The 6,136-nt window shown below is 43.4% G+C and overlaps 1 long non-coding RNA gene across 1 annotated transcript; it reads right to left on the bottom strand.

Annotated features, from left to right (window-relative positions):
* Positions 1-2,557: 2,557 nt before the first annotated feature.
* On the bottom strand, positions 2,558-4,562 carry LOC129147327 (uncharacterized). The gene is made up of 4 exons (XR_008554696.1): positions 4,282-4,562; positions 2,930-2,984; positions 2,766-2,853; positions 2,558-2,640 (listed from the first exon to the last, which is right to left on the bottom strand). It is a non-coding gene; the product is annotated as an uncharacterized LOC129147327 (long non-coding RNA).
* Between the last annotated feature and the right edge of the window lie 1,574 nt (positions 4,563-6,136).

Genomic DNA, 6,136 nt, shown 5'->3' with positions numbered 1-6,136 from the left:
CATACATGTGGACAGGTTCACATGGGGAGGAACTGAGGCCTAACACACCGTGATACAGGGGTTCAGTGAGACAGACTTCAGACCTTGTGAACTCGTATATAAACGGATGATGCCCTTGTAATGATTGTGGTCTTCACTCCAGGCTCCAAGTCTTCCTCTGTATAATATTAGGCACACTAACTACTTATAGATTGTTGTGGGCACAAAATTCCTTCAACCCAGCATGTAAAGAGGACGACTAATGTGTCAATATAGTGTTTTGTTGTTTTTTGTGGAGGGGTGGGAGATTCCAATCAGAATAACAACAGAGCCCTGTCTGGTGTAGCTCTGTGACTTGTGTATCTTCCCATGCACCAAAAGGTTGTTGGTTTGATTCCTGGTCAGGGCACAGGCCTGGGTTCCAGGCTTGATCCCCGGTAGGGGGCATGCGATTCATGTTTTGCTCTCATATCTATGTTTCTCTCTCTCCCCTCTCTCAAATTAAAAAAAAAAAAAAGTAAAAGAACAATAACAGAGTTTACTCAATCCCCAAGCTTCCATAGAAGGGGATTAGGCAAGACTTAGTTGGACCATGGGTCCCTTGGCGAGAGCTCCTGTAGGGAGGGAGCCTGCATGGAATGCATCACACTTATAGGGATGGTGAGGCAGGGATCACCTATACCACTAGCATGGAAGCTGCTTGATGAACGAAATGATCTCATCAGAAAAGGGGACTCTATTTTTCCATTACTCGTTGGTACCTGCTGAGCTAGCTGTCTGCTGAGCTACTGAAAGGGGACAGGAAATGAGTCTCCAGGACTATCCCATTTGTTTCTCCTCACGCCTGGATTCCCCTCACCTCACTGATCCCCATTCCCAGACTGTGCCTTAAACGCACTATATATTTGCTGGCTCACTGGTCAACACAGAGAAAAACACTTGTTTTCATTCTCAGTAAGGAACTTTTGGAGGCAACTTGGGCAGGCACCAAGAGAACAGCATCAGCAAACTAATTAACCACATAGGAACTGGAGGCCCTTCCACTCTGCCTAGAACCCTCCCTAACCATTTTAGGTAAGAATCCAAATTGTCCCCATTTACCCTTCATTCGTATTGAAAATCTCATCCTCATCAGCCAATCCTTGTCATGTAGCTTCTGTGCCATGTTTCGCTTGTATGTGGCATTGAGAGGTCTAAACGTATCCCTTAGCCAAAGGCTGCTTTCTCCAGCAAAAGCCCTCCTAGAAAACAGATATGAATTCTGTATTTCCCCTGCTGTCTCCTGCCACAAAACGTGCTGGGCTGCTTCCCAGTCCCACTGCTCCACTGGGGGACGCTGTGCTATTGTCCTGTGTGTGGTTGGCACCATTCTGCATCTCATATTGCTAAGCCACCAGCATTTATCTGTGGTGATTTAGGTCAATTATTAAATCTTGATCACTCAGAATTTCTTTTACTCACTCAGGCATTTTCTAGTAAGTCTCACTGACGTAATGTGATTTAGTAATGAGTCTCCTCTCTTTGCAGGAGTGGAGGAACCATTATCACTTGGCATTGTGTAGCCAAGGATCTGTGTTGGACACAGAAGGAAGTAGGTAGATTTGGTGCTGGGCTGAGCTGGAGGGAGCCGAGGAGCACACACGTGACCCTCAGTGGGGCCACAGAGCCTGAGGCAGGACAAGTGAATGGAGAAGTGGACCTACCAGTATTTTATTCCTGAAATAAAGTCCTGAGGAGGGAAGTCTTGGGCAGTTACTGCTCACACATTTTTCTTTACCCTGTATCTCCAACAACTCCCTGGTAATTATCCAACAGTTTAGAGGGGTTTCTGTTGTTGCTTTTAAAAATACTTGATTATTATTTTTTCTTGATTTCAGAGAGGAAGGGAAAGAAAAACACGGTTCAGATGCTCCCCTACTACCCTGACATGTGCCCTGAGCTGTAAATCCAACCATGAACCTTCTGGTACATGAGACGAGGTCTAACCATCTTGGCCACACTGGCCATGCTTAGAGGTTTTTTAATTAAAAAAAACAACAACACCACCAAAAACCTGTGAATTTCACACTAGCTTTTAAGGGTGAAGAACCTGCTACATCAGGACAGTGCCCACATTTGTGCACGATCTTAAAAGCTTGGGCGCGCGAGTAGACTCAGGGACCCAAATATTCTGACAACCCCAAGACCTGTTGAGAGGGGTGGAAGTGAATGATCCTCTATGGATAGGAGGTCAAATATGTTATAAATAACTGGTGAGCCAGGGGACAGGGCACCAGCATAGCCCATACCCCTGGGAGAGGGGGTGTCTTCCAGTTCTCAGGGGCTGAGTGTGTTGGGGAAACAAGGGAGAGAGGACCTCTTCACCCCGGTTGGACCACACTGCTGCCTGAGGAAGTATTGGCTTCCCCAGGGTTCCAGCTTCAGCCCTGCATTTCTTGCCAAAGCCCTTGCTATTGGCACATAAATACTTGACTATTTACACTTTAACTCCTTACCTCAAGGCTAAAGTTAGCTTTGAATTGATACTTTAAAAATATTTATTAACAATGTTAATGAGCCTGAGGATGGAGTCCCTCTTGTGAAGTACTTTCCCCTCCAGTCTCAGCTGCAGAGTCCCAGGCATCAGTCCTCATTGAGGAAGGGGAGGATTTCCTCTGCTCCCTGGGGTAAGAAGAAGAAGGTCAAGGCTTTGACTCTTGAAAGGAACAATTAAACCATTCATTATTTCCTCATTTTAGATGAGAATTCTAAGTGTTCCCCATCATTTACATGTTTAGGAAAAGTACCTCCTCAGCAGTAGGCTCCCCCTTCTTGTTTCTGGCCACCATACATATCCTTCAGCCACAGAGGCCGCCTTCCCCAGAAACCTAGATCCTGGAAAACAGGGAAATGTGAACTCCGCGTGTCCCCTGCTTTTCCCGCCACAGTGCTTTGTCCTCCTCAAATTTACCTCAATGTCGTGGTCAGATGAAGATTTCTTGTTATGAAATTGTGAGTAAAAGCCACTTGGAGGAAAATACATAACAACAGTTAGTGATTCATGCCATTCTCCATGTCTCTCACACATATAGTTCTGGCCTTATTCAGACTATTTGGGAACCTGGGTCCATATTCCCGAGCAAAATCACCACAGACCTGGGACCTTGAAAATGATTCCCTGCATGCCGGGCTTCCAGTTCTCTGTGACTGTTTAAAATGGCCCTGCAATGTCTCTGGGAGACCTATGATGTGGCTTGGCATGGGGTATAGGCAGGATTTTCAGTGTTGCTTACTGCATTTTTAAGCATGTGCAGTGTGGACAAAAGGGGCCACATGCTAACCTGACAAGCTCAGGGGAGGCCTGCATGGCAGTCTTGCAGACTCAGAGACCTAAAATAACCACAAAAGATGCTCTGAAAATTAAATCTTGAACTACAAATAGGTTATAGTAGGTAGTCATGTCCTAGGCTAGTATCTTCCCTGGCAAAGATATACTTAGATCTTTACTGAGCCCATTTGTCTTTTTGCCTCTAAAAAGTCTGGGTAACTTGTAACTTCCACTTTTTGCCTCCCAGACCCACAGGGCACAACAAAGGGCACCAGAACATTCCCCCATTGTTATGTTATCAAGTTAATCGTCAACTGTTAATTATATTAAACTATCCTGTATCCATCCAAGTAAAAGAAGCACATGTCCATCATCTCACTTTTCACCCTATCCCAGGGGTTTCCCCCTTGCTTTATCCCACCCCCTTAATCTGCCACCAATGGATTTCATGTAACCCACCTACATCCCTTTCCTTTGATTGCAATGTGTAAATACAGATGTAACCTGCCATTCTTTGGAGCATTAACTCAATTCGTTGAGGTTCTGCTTCCCAGCATATGTCCACAGTTTGGCTCAAGTAAACTCACAAAATTCTTTACAATGGTTTTTTAGGTTAACAGCAGCAAAAATTCAGCATTCTTTTGGAGTCACCAACCTGCACCCAACCCTGCATCCAGCCCCTCTCTTTGGCCTGAGCACACATACCAACCCCACCATTGTAATGACAGAATGGCACAGATGGCTTCTATAAAGTGACATCCTTCAGATGCTTGGTGCTTTTTCGGATATGCGTACCCTGATGACCTGTGTAGTTTCACGAATGTCCTCCAAGTGAACCCAAAGGTTTAAGTCTCTTGACTTTCATGATTTTGTGGGGTTTTCTGACTCAAGTGAATATTGAATCTTTTTCAGGGGTCACCTCTGGTGGCTTACAGGAAGAGGAATTTCCTCTACTTCTAAAATTCTACTTTAAAAATCACCAGACTCATATTTACCTGGAGCGTCCTCTTTTATGTACCTTCCTCTGCCAATTCTATTTTGGAAGAAAAAACATCATGATTATTCATCACAATGACCACTCTCTCCAAAGCTTTATTCCTTCTCTTTTAAGTGAGATGGTAACTTTTTGAGGACAGAAACTCTGCCTAGTCCTTTGACTCTTCCATAGTCCCAACTTAGGACCTTGCATGCAGCCGGCAATGCATTTTATTGGCTGTTTCAGATAACATTCAGCAGATAATTCCCAATAAAAACTCTTAGAAGTAGAAAAGAAAATGAAAGTATCTACCAGAAACCTACACAGCACCTTTGTGTTAGGTCAAGAACAAGAGTAGGTTGCCCTTTATCACTGTTACTATTCATCATTGTCGAGGAGGTCCTAATCAATTTAATAAGAAAGATGAAGTACTGGAAAGAGACAAAACATATTTGCACGAGATGATGCACAACCTAAAAAGCCCAAGAGCATAGGTTAAAACTTTATTTGCAGTAATATGACAATTCAGTAAGATGGCTAAATCAAGACATGCAAATCTCAATAGCTTTCCTACATACCACAAAAAAGTAATTAAAAAATGAGAGAGCCTATTTGCAATATCAATAAAATGTATAAAGGAATAAACTTGACAAAAAATGTATAAGATCCATTAAAACTCTTCTGAAGGACTTTAGAAAGAATACACAAAGTGAGGTACCATGTTCCTAGAATGTAGTAAAGATGCCAATTCTTCTTAAATTAATCTACAGATGCATGTAATCCTATTCAAATTCCGAGGTAATTTTTAAACAAAAACTGATCAACTGACATCTGGTAGAGAAAATATGGAATGAAATGTATGAAAAAGATACAAAAGGAGGAGTTTAGCTTCCAAAAAGGAGTTTAAAAAGGAACTGAAATTATATAGTGACACTGGCCCTAGCCAGTTTGGCTCAGTGGATAGAGCATTGGCCTGCAGACTGAAGGGTTCTGGGTTCCATTCTAGTCAAGGGCACATACCCGGTTGGGAGGCTCGATCCCTAGTAGGGGGTGTGCAAGAGGCAACTGATTTCTCTTTCTCTCCCACTCCCCTCCTCTCTGAAATCTATCTATCTATATATCTATATATATATATATATATATATATATATATATATTCCTACTGGAATAAAAAAAGATAACTGGGTCAACAGAATAGAGTCCACACAAAGATAGGTTTCAGATCAGTGAAGAAAGAATGAGATATTCAATAAAACATTTTAAAACAATTGGATCTTCATATAGGAGAAAAACAGTCAACCACAGGAAAAGCAAATCCATTTATTTTTTTTTTTCAATTTGAAAAAAAAATGTTATAAAAAGGACTAGAAGAAAATATCAGACTACCTTCATACTGTAAGGTGACAAAGGCCTCGCTAACAACATCCACAGCCTATAAGCCATGAGAAGACCAACAGATAGGGTGACAGACTGTCTACATACATCCTACTCTTCATAGCCTTGCCCTCTTCCACCATGGATTGTCTTCTTCCTGTTGATTTCTGGAACTCTTCTTATATTAAACTAGTGAACCGGTGCATAAAATTTGTGCACGGGGGAGGGGTTCCCTCAGCCCAGCCTGCACCCTCTCCAATCCAGGACCCTTAGGGGGATGTCTGACTGCCGGTTTAGGCCCACACAGACATCCCTCTCACAATCCTGGACCACTGGCTCCTAACTGCTCATGTGCCTGCCTGATTGCACCTAACTGCCCCCATACTGGCCTGGTCACCCCCAACTGGCCTCTCTGCAGGCATAGCTGTCCCCAACTGCCCCCACCTACTGGCCTGGTCACCCCCAACTGCTCCCTGCTGGCCTGGTCGCCCCTTACTGCA

This window comes from Eptesicus fuscus, chromosome 20, assembly GCF_027574615.1.
Source record: "Eptesicus fuscus isolate TK198812 chromosome 20, DD_ASM_mEF_20220401, whole genome shotgun sequence".
In the NCBI taxonomy this organism is placed as follows: Eukaryota; Metazoa; Chordata; class Mammalia; order Chiroptera; family Vespertilionidae; genus Eptesicus; species Eptesicus fuscus.
The sequence above is the reverse complement of the archived record's forward strand: the minus strand, read 5'-3'. Positions and strand labels throughout refer to the sequence as shown.